Raw genomic sequence first — 10,836 nt, 5'->3', positions numbered from 1 at the left:
GAGGTTACTCACCAAAATTCATTATTAGCAGTAAAAACTGGACTTGAATATAGATCTTTCAGTCACACAACTCACAGAACCCCAGAAAAGGGGCTCAGTGGGGGAGTAACCTTGGGACAATTTGAACAAGTTTTCTTGCCAAAAGCAATCAGAAAGCCTAAAAAACTATTTTTTAAATCCTTGAAGTTTTCAAAAAGCTAATCAAGATAAGATTTAATCAAGCCAAAACAAAAGTAAGATAAGCCTTGTGAGACTGGGAAGATAGAAATAACTGTGCAGGGAGTTCCCTTCATGACTCAGTGGTTAACGAACCCAACTAGAATCCATGAGGATGCAAGTTCAATCCCTTCCCGGACTCAGTGGGTCAGGGATCCAGCCTAGCCCCTAGCCTGGGAGCTTCCATACACTACGTATGGCCAGAAAGAAAGGAAGGAAGGAAGGAAGAACTGTGAAAAACTCACTAAGTGTGGGAGTCTCTCTCTGGTGAACCCTTCACTCTCTGGTTAAGACATAGAAGAGACGAACACAAGGAGAAAGATAAATCAGCTCTCAAATGGATTTCAGGTCAGCTCCAGATAATCCAGGTGGCACAGAAAATCCCAGTCCCTGAAATTGGATTTAGATATCCCAAGAGTACTAATGGACCCAGGTGCCTGGAAGAAGAAGAAAAAACTGGAAGAGAAGGCCTCACATTAATTTCCACAGTTTTTCAAATACAGTGTGTAGTACAAAAATAAAGTACATACAGGCACAAAATAGAGATAAGGCAACATAAATTAAAACCAGAAAAAAGAAAGGAAATATAAATAAAAAACATAAATCAGAGGAACTCCAGATGGTATAATTATTAGACACGGTCTTTTCAATAACAATGCTTACTATGTTCAAGAGGAAGAAGGAAAAGATTGAAAACTTTGAAAAAGTATTGGGAAGTTTGAAACATGACAAAGAAGATCTGAAAAGGAACAAAGTAGAAATTCTAGAACTGAAAAATATAAAACCAATATTATGAACACAGTGAAGATAACAGCAGGTTATTTCTCAAGGCAATAAGAGCAATTTAGATGCAGATGAAGAAAATATCAGTGAAGTGGAAGATAAACCAAAAGAAAATGTATATAATGAAGAATGGAGATTCAAACTGATAGAAAATACAGAAGTGAGGATTAAAAAGAGAGGGAAATGTGGTGTTAAGGAATGGGTTTGTTAGCTTTTCAGGTTTTCAGGTGGGAGACTTCTGAACATATACAAAGGCAAGTGAGAAAGAGCCATTTGATGGGAGACGCTGCAAATGTAGGAGGAGGAGAGAAGATGCCTTGAGGCTTCTAATGAGCAGGAAGGGGGTGGAGTCTTGAACAAGGGTGGGGCTGGCCAGGGGCAAGAGGAAGGACATATATCTTCTTGGTACTCAACAGAGGGAATGAGGATGGGCAGGGTGTGGGGACACTTACAGGTGGGGAGATAGAGTGGGTTAGAATTTGGGAGTTTCCACCCAATGGCTTTTGTTTTCACCAAGATGAGGAAACAAGATAATTAGCCATGATTGATGGAAGAGGTGGTGAATAGGGACCTTAAGAAGAGTGAAAAGGTTTTAAATGTGAAGGAGGGAAGAGAGCCAAGTGGAGAAACATAGAAGGATGTGGGAGATGATGAAAATACAATTCTGGGACTGCCTCCCTCAGCATTCAACAGTTGAGGGGCAGGATTTACCCAGTAGAGGAGTATGGATTTGAGAAGGTAGGTGAATTGATTCTGGGTTGGCATGTCATTGAGTAAATCTGACCCAAGGTCAAGTGCACTAACACTGATATTTTGCAAATAGAGAGGGCAAGGGAACAAAAACCCAGGGTTCACAAGGTCAACCTGGCCCCACCCTGCCTCCCCAGAGGTGAGACGTTTTCTAGAAAAATCTAAGCAGCAATCTGGACACCTGCTTAGATTTCCTATGTCTCCCTTCCATCATCCCAGGAAGTGTCCCACCACGTTACAGCCTTGCGGGTAGGAGACAACATGCTAATTAACACTCTTGGTCACAAACACTGAGAGGCAAAGCTTATATATTCTTCAGACCCCTTCTAGGCTAGGTTCAGACCGGAAGTAAAACAATTTCACTCTGGGGCTAAACCCACCACGGCACCAGTGAACTGCCGAGTGACCCGGGGCGAAAACATTTTTCCAAACAACAGCTCATTTTCCAATTAAACTATTCAACCTCATGGAGGCTTAATTTTTCCCTTTCTCCAAAGTGTTGAAAACATGTTCTTAACTTAGACGAGAACTGCCATGACAACTTTTAGACTTCCTCAATATTGGAAAAACAGAGGGAATTAGCACTGGCTGAAAGAAAAGCAGGGCCCGGAGAGACACACAGGAAGATTTCTCTGTGGCCAAGCAGGTAGTACATGAAGATTGTCCCAGACTTTGAAAATTTAGTGCTTCTGTGATGTGTGAATGAGGCCCTGCAGGCCAGGGACTGCACTTCTGCATTCGTTTTTGATCTCTGTCCGTGATGAGATGCCAGCAGCCTCTACTTCAAAGCCTTAACTGATACAGATAATCTCCTGAAAGGCCCCCAGAATCTCAAGTGATCTCTCAGACTAAAGTATGGGGGATTACAGAGACACCAGAGCAGATGATGGAAGAGGCATTTCTTGTTTGATAGTTGCCCTTTGATTTCTTTTAAATGTCCTCGTTTCCCGACTCCAAAGGGGCAGTCTAGAGCTACCACACTATTAACACCAAAGGTTGTCATTGTCAGATTACTGCGAGGACCATGGGACATCCATAAATTTTATCTTTCCTTTTTTTTATTCCCACTGTCTATAAAAACACTGCCAGTCTGGACTCAGTGACAAATGTGGTGCTGGGTAACTGTATCCAGCCGGCTGTGGAGACTGGGTTTTCCTGACCCATCTGTAGCCACTCAGAGATTACACTCAGATTCTTTTGAGGCTTAATCTCCTCTCTGTGCATTCAAGGATGGGGGTGGGGGTGGGACGAAAGGCCACAGGCTATGAGAAACATTCTATAAAACAGCATGAACATGAGTTTCTTAGATCCAATTATGCTTTGAGTTGAAAGCATATAATTTTCAAGGCATGTTGTACCAGGAAACATATCTGGAGTATTTTATGCTGGACAACCTCACACTGGGAAGCAAAACAGCAGGGCAAGTTTGATCCTCATGACCCAGTCTTTGGTTATCTCCAGGCATGAAAAAGCAGCATCATTTCAGTGCTCCAAGAAAACACGTGAGACCCAAAGGTTAAAGTCAGTCTGCAAGAATCTGCTTAAAAATTACTTTACACCCTTTTAATATGCATATAATTTACTCTAAAGAATTATTTACAATTAAAATAACTGGAGTTCCCATCATGGCTCAGTGGTTGATGAATCCAACTAGGAACCATAAGGTTGCGGGTACGATCCCTGGCCTTACTCAGTGGGTTAAGGATCTGGCATTGCCGTGAGCTGTGATGTAGGTCACAGACATGGCTTGGATCCTGCTTTGCTGTGGCTGTGGCACAGGCTGGCAACTGTAGCTCTGATTCAGCCCCGAGCCTGGGAACCTCCATATGCCTCGGATGTGGCCCTAGGGGAAAAAAAAAAAACACAAAAAAATTATGAACTATATTACAGATTCTTCTGAGGAGAAGCCACATGTGTCAGCATCATCAGAACAAAGACCACAGCTGAGTTCACAGACCAGCTCAGGGCTGGCAATATGTTGGTTGACCAGTTGACTGATGTGATCATGTTGGCAGATGGTTGAAATGCTCTCAGGTAACAAAAAAGCAGGTAGGTACCCAAGATGCAATCCTTGCTTTACTAGAGAATGGACGCTGTGGTCTCAGCCACAGCGTCTCGTATTCCCAGGAGTTTGATGACTTGACATTGCTCATGTGGTAGAGAGAACTAAAACTCACCCACATCCTCTTCCTGGGCCCACAGCTAGATGGCAGAGCCCCATCTCTTTGTATCAAGGTGCCCATATGGTTTGTTCTCACCAATGGAGACTGAACAGAAGTGGTGTGATCACTTCTGGACAGAGGCAGCTTAAAGGCAAGTATGTCCCCTCCACTGTCTTTCTTTCTCCCTTGAAACTGAATGTCAAGGAAGATGAGGTCCTAGAAGAGGAAGAGCTATATGAGGCGTGAATGACCATGTAGAGAAGAGCACTGATTTGCCCTGGGCTGTGTTATGAGCAAGAAATCAGCACTTAATACACTAAGTCATTGAGATGTGAGGGCTGTTTGTTACAGCAGTTAGTCTATCCTGACAAATACAGAGTATAAGTCAGAGCTGTCATTTGAATTCAGCTCTGTTTAAATCTGATTTGCAGGATTTTCTATAAGAGGAGGAACTTTAAAAATACAAATGTGGAGTGTCAATCAACTGTAGTCTCAGTGTCACCTTCTCCAGTTGCCTCCCCTGTGCTCCCAGTCTGAGTTGGGAGTCTCTTGCTCTTGCTTCTATTACCTCCCATATAAAGATTTTTCTCCAGCACCTGCCACGTAGTTAATGCTGAATGGATATTTTCCTCTAAAACCATAGAGGCAATGTAAGTGTAGCCGTCACTCACTTAATGTTTATTTATCCAAACTCAACTAAAGAGAATCTTTTTGCTCCTTGAAGATTCAGCCAAACAAGCTGACACCATCAAGACGAAGTCAACCAAAAGAAGACAAAAAAAAGAAAGAAAAGAAGAAGAAGAAGAAAGAAAGGTAACAAAACACTCTGTGTTGGATTCCATGGTGCTTTAAGTATGATTAGCATGCACTGGTCTATAAATGCAAAGCTCACGTCCATTCCAGCTAGGGATTTGGGTCACCTGGCAGTAATGTGAAAGGTACAGGTAGGCACCAGGGCCCCACCTGGGTTAGAACCTCTTAAAGATGAATGATCTGGACATGCACCTGGGTGATGCTGCAGCCCAGTCCAGGCTATACACAGGAAGGCAAGGAACTGTGCTCTGTCTTGACTCGACCACAGCACTTGGGGGGAGGGGCTGTGGGGAGTGTGTCCTCTTCCCCAAAGCTGGCCTTGGAGAACCCCCCGGGCCTCTGGGAGTCCCTCTTCTTTCTCTGGCACAGAGAAGAAACTCTGGTCCACAATGTGCCTTCCCCATCATGCGAGACAATCTGATCACTGTGACCTCATCCACAGAACCCTGGAGCCACGGGAAAATGGGGCACAGGTGCTAGACAACACTCCCTATAGCAGTGGGACTCATGTGGTCAGAGCAGCGCAGCTCAGATGGCATTTCAAAACCATCTCAGGACACAGCTGGGCAGGATCAGGAAGGACCTTGTTCTTTCTTTTGGACGAAATAGAAGGCAGCAAAGCTCTCTGTTGGCATTCTGGTGCAGCAGACTTAGAGCTTTGATTTTAAATACAGAATGTGACCTTTAAAAAGCTTGAGATTGATTGCTCAATTGCCTTCTGCTGTTCTAACCGAAATATCAGAAGGGAAAAATGATCCTTAAAAAGGATTTTCTCTTTGTCTCTTCTCTTGTCCCTTCCCTACCCAATGCTTCTCCACTGAACAAAGCCATGTCCTAGAGACTGACAAGAGGTCTGCCCCTGGGTGGGCACAGGGCATGTGACAATGAGCTGGGGGAGAGCCAAGGGTGGGTACCTGGAAACCACTCTCTCCTGCACCTGTCAGGCAGATGTATAGGACCTGGGCTCTCTGGACACTTTCGTTCGCCAGGCTCTGTGATTCTGTGAGTGGTAGACGCATGTCCACGCAGATTCTGCTCACCTGGCAGATACTCTTCCTTCCCCTCTCACCTCAACTTTCCACTAGTTGTTGAAAGCTGAAGATTGTTCTAAGGATGAAAAGAATTCATACACGGAAAGCAGGTTGAACCGTGCCTGGGACGCGGCAAGTCCTGCTTATACAATGTTTGTGTTCTGAATGGAGTGAAAACTCTTGGTAACTAGTCCTGGAACAGTACATGATTGGTTGCATTTAATTTCTCAGTGACTCATGGTCATGCTCGTGAAGGGGCATTTCCTGGGTGAACCTGGGAAGGTAGGAAAGATCTAGTACCATCCCATACCCCTCTCATCCTCTGCTCAGGCTTTCCTCTCCATCTCCAACTGTGACAGGCTTCTGTCTGCTCCCAGTGCCTCCAAGACAGCTCCCCACTGGACTGGCACCCACCTGGGCCCCGGGATCCAAAATGCTTTCTCATTCCAAGTCAGCAGCACCCACACGTCCTGCACAGCTAACATCAGCCAGTTCCTGTCATCAACGTGAACAAACTCATACTCGAGGTTTGCATGGTTAATAGGTTAAAAGTGTTGGCCCTTTCAAGGTGGGGCTGGGGCTGCAGTGTCTTGAAATGTGTGTAGTAGCAGAAACACTCTTTGGTTTGGCATCAAAATCTCATGATTTTTTCATTTCAGAAATAGTCAAGACTGCCTCGTATGTGTCTGCATTGTCAGGCACTGGGATATGGTGATACTCAAGACAGAGAAAGTGAACCTTCCTGGAACTGGCATCCTGTAGGTGAGACAGATAATAAACTAATAAATAATATACTGAACACATAAATAATACAGGGAGTTCCCATAGTGGCTCAGCAGGTTAAGAACCCAGCTAGTATCCATGAGGATGCGGGTTCAATCCCTGGCCTCGCTCAGTGGGTTAACGATCTGGAGTTGCTATTGCCATGAGCTGTAGTGTAGGTTAAAGATGCGGCTTGGAATCTGGCGTTTCTGTGGCTCTGGTGTAGGCCTGTAGCTGCAGCTCCATGTCAACCCCTAGCCTGGGAACTTCCATATGCTGCCGGCTCTGTCCTAAAGAAGAAAAATAGGGAGTTCCCAAAGTGGCTCAGTGGAAATGAATCTGACTAGTATCCATGAGGATGCAGGTTCGATCCCTGGCTTGTTCAGTGGGTTAAGGACCCGGCTTTGCCGTGAGCTGTGACGTAAGTCACAGACACTGCTCAGATCTGGTGTTGCTATTGCTGTGGTGTAGGCCGGTGGCTACTGCTCTGATTCAACCCCTAGCCTGGAAACCTCCATATGCTGTGGGTGCAGCCCCAAAAAGACAAAAAAAAAAAAAAGCCCATATATTATTTTTTACAAAAATAAAAGAAAAATAAATAAATAGATGAAATAATTTTCAAACCTTTAGGGTTTTACATGCTGCTTGTGACCCAGTCCTGTTCCCCTTCCTCTCAGGCAAGCGGAGTTGGTCCTGAGTGGGAGCAGGTTGTACCTCCAGGCAGGGAGACAAAGAGATGCTTTCCAATGCCTGATGAACAGTTGTTCTGTTCTGATTTCCCTTGACCTTGACCTGGACCTTGACCTTGCCTGCCATCAGTCCTGTGCACAGCTCCAAGCATACCAGATGCCACAGTGGCCAGCCTGCTGCAGCCTATAAAATATTTATACTGATATTTCAAATAAATACATTATTTACTTTAGAGCCGATCAAATATTTACATGTCATGCTAAATATACACCATATTTGTATTGCATGGTTTTTCCTGCTGCAAGTCAGGAGACGTGTTTGGAATGTTCCCCCCCCCCCAGTCACGAGGAAGGCATCGTGTCAAGGAAGAGTGGGGGGGGGGGCACTCCAGGAAAGAGAAGCAAAATGTCTCTACCTCCTGGAAAGATGCTTCTTAGGAAGAAGCAAGATACTGAAGATGTCTGGAAGAAAATCATTGTGTCTTTGAGGTCCTCCAAGGTTTTTTGCTACTGTTATGATTGAACTGTGTCCTCCACTAAATGCATGTGTTGAAGCCCTAACTCCCATACATTAGAATGTGACTGCATTTGGAGACACAGCCTTTAAATAGGCAACTGAGTTAAAATGGGGCTGTTAACTACAGAACAGAAACAGACTCACAGCCATAGAGAACAGACTTGTGACCGCCAAGGGGCGGGATGGACAGGGAGTTTGGGGTGAGTAGATGCAAACTATTACGTTTAGGATGGATAGGCAATGAGGTCCTACTATACAGCACAGGAAACTCTAGCCAATCACTTGTGATGGAACATGATGGAAGATAATATGACAAAAAAGAATGCATGTATATGTATAACTGGGTTACGTTGTGGTACAGCAGAAATTGACAGAATATTATAAATCAACTAGGACAAAACATTTTAAAAAATAAAATAAAATAAAATAAAATGAAGCCATCAAGATGTGCCCTAATCCAATCTGACTGCTTTCCTCACCAAGAAGAGAGGGGGACCCACAGAGACACACCAGGGGTGCACACACAAGGAGGAAAGACCATGTGAGGACTTGGCAAGAAGGAGGCCGTCTGCCAGCCAAGGAGAGAGGCCCCAGAAGATGCCACACCTGACGACACCTTGATCTTGGACTTCTGGCCTCCAGAACTGTGAGAAAATAAACTTCTGTTGTCTAAGGCCCCCAGTCTGTATGTCTCGCAATGGCCACCCCAACAGCCTATATTTTTAGTAGGCATCTACTTTTAATTTAATTTAAATTTTTTTGGTCTTTTTTTGCCTTTTCTGAGGCTGCTCCCATAGCACATGGAGGTTCCCAGGCTAGGGATCTAATCAGAGCTGTAGCTGCTGGCCTACGCCAGAGCCCCAGCAACTCAAGATCTGAGCTGCGTCTGCCACCTATACCACAGCTCACGGCAACGAAGGATCCTTAACCCACTGAGCGAGGCCAGGGATCGAACTCACAACCTCATGATTCCTGGCCAAATTCGTTAACCACTGAGCCATGACGGGAATTCCTACTTTTAATTTTATGGGCATAATACCTATAATGCATATATTTTTCGTTCTTGATCCAAGATAAGCACCCAGGCCTCTCTGATTCAACCTGACAGAAGCTCTCACTCGGAGGGTTGGAGACATGGGTCAACTGAGTGCATTCAACAAACCAAGAAGCAGGGCAAGGAGCTCAGTAACATCTTACCTAGTGCTTTCGTGGTCCACAAAATGCTATAGAAAACCTTGGCCATTCTGCCCACGTGTCCAGCCACATCCCAGCGCTGCTCCCCCTCACGATGGGTCACCTGATCTCTCTGAAATCCACAGTCATTCTGAATTGCACTTTGACACTGGGAGGTGTGCCTTTGCACAAAAATGCCTCTCAAGCTGATCTTGTAGCCCTTCTTCTGCCTCCTCCTAAGCCCAGGACCGATGGACCACACCCTCTTCCTGCCTTTGTTCATCCCACCTGCCCTTCCTTACGTGTCTGTCTTTTCCGTCACCAGCCTCAGGTTCTCTGTGGAACATACAGACTCTCTATGAGTTGTCTTACCATCTTGTGGAAAGCCTCTCCTAGAAATCAAAGAAGGCTCCTGTTGGAACAATGGCCGAACTTCTGCACTTTCTCCACCTTGAAAATGAGGTGGGAAACTCAGGGAGTGGGCAACGTCTTCCTTCCTGCGGACCTCAGGGGTCCTCACTCAGACAGACAAGCCATCTGCGGTGACTGCTGGATGGGCTTTGCCCAGCCCAGGTCAGCAAGAGCGGCTGCCGGTGCACCTGCTCATCTCTCCTCACAGCATCGCTTCATCTGATTTTCCTGAGCCGCATCCCACCCCTTCCGCTGCGTGTGATATGTAACCAGGTACTGACTCTCCCTGCTAGGTGTCAAGTTGAGATGCGACCCTATCCCTCTGGAGATTGAGCTTTGGATGGAAAACTTGGAAAGATCAAAATACTGAAGATTCAAACAAGACTCCAAAAAAATACGTGTTTGACGGCCAGAGCTGGACTGACAATGGGAGGACATACCTGGTGAAGTTACCCCACCAGGCATCTTGCACCTCCTGGGTAAAAGCGTTGGCCAACCCGTCCATTGGAAAGCTGACCTTGATTTCCTCTGGCTCTGGGCCTCCTGATTTGCTGAAGAATGAATGGCACCATTACCGAATGACAGAGGCTGCCTGCCTGCAGCGTGAGGGTGGGAGGGGCCATGTCTGGGGCTTTTAGATCCAGGCTTGGAGAGAGGCAAGAATAAAAGAAGCAGAGGCTGTCAAAATAGTTTATTGGCTTGACTCACTGGGTCCAACAGCTGCCACAAAAAAAACAGATTCCTCAAGAAAGACCAGCCAGACGGCATGCGCTTTCAAGGGGCCCTGATGAGAGCAAAGATAAGGCTTTGCTTTTAAAGTATCATGCTTACCTTAACCGGGATTCCATCTACAAACGGGCTTATGAGTGTGTATATATGTGTGTGTGTGTGTGTGGTGGGAAGGACGCAGGGATGTGACAGTACCAGGAGCCCTGGCATACCATGCCACTATGGGCGTGTATTTCCCTTTTGCCACCACCAGGAACTGTGATCAAACAGAGCCTTTCTGTGTCAGCCTCTTTTGTGCTCCACCGTTGAATTCCAGAGATAAGGGTCAGTAGTACAGAGCACAGTCTGGAAACTGCCCAGACAACCCCCGCTCCCCAGCAGGTTCCCACCCCAGCCTGGGGTTACTGGGCTCAGCATTCCTACTACAGGGTTAACAGGGTTTAAATATCCACCTAGAGGACAGCAAGTTAATTCACTGTTCTTCAAGCCATTCCACTTTTTAACTCTTGGGTAGCACATATATCCTGGCAGGGTGAAGTTTGAAATGAAGTTTGTTGGGGACGGTGGGCAATATTTTCAATTTGAATTATTTTTCATCTTAACGTGTGGGAGGGAGAAACAGCACCCCAAAGCAGTGGGATTTTACAGATAATAAGCTAAGGAAGGGATTTTTTTTTTAATAGTTTCCTTTCTTCTTTTTATTTATCATTATTTTGTTTAATATTTTATTTTTGGCCATGGCCTGAGGCATGTGGAAGTTCCCAGGTCAGGGATTGAAGCCATTTTTAAATTTTGTTTTA

General features: G+C 45.4%; 1 long non-coding RNA gene across 1 annotated transcript; it reads left to right on the top strand.

Annotated features, from left to right (window-relative positions):
* Positions 1–5,452: 5,452 nt before the first annotated feature.
* LOC125112824 (uncharacterized) lies at positions 5,453–9,957 on the top strand. The gene is made up of 3 exons (XR_007131264.1): positions 5,453–6,282; positions 6,415–6,517; positions 8,797–9,957. It is a non-coding gene; the product is annotated as an uncharacterized LOC125112824 (long non-coding RNA).
* Positions 9,958–10,836: the final 879 nt, after the last annotated feature.

This window comes from Phacochoerus africanus, chromosome 12, assembly GCF_016906955.1.
Source record: "Phacochoerus africanus isolate WHEZ1 chromosome 12, ROS_Pafr_v1, whole genome shotgun sequence".
Lineage (NCBI taxonomy): Eukaryota > Metazoa > Chordata > Mammalia > Artiodactyla > Suidae > Phacochoerus > Phacochoerus africanus.
Note: the sequence above shows the minus strand (reverse complement) of the source record. Positions and strands in the feature narration are given on the sequence as shown.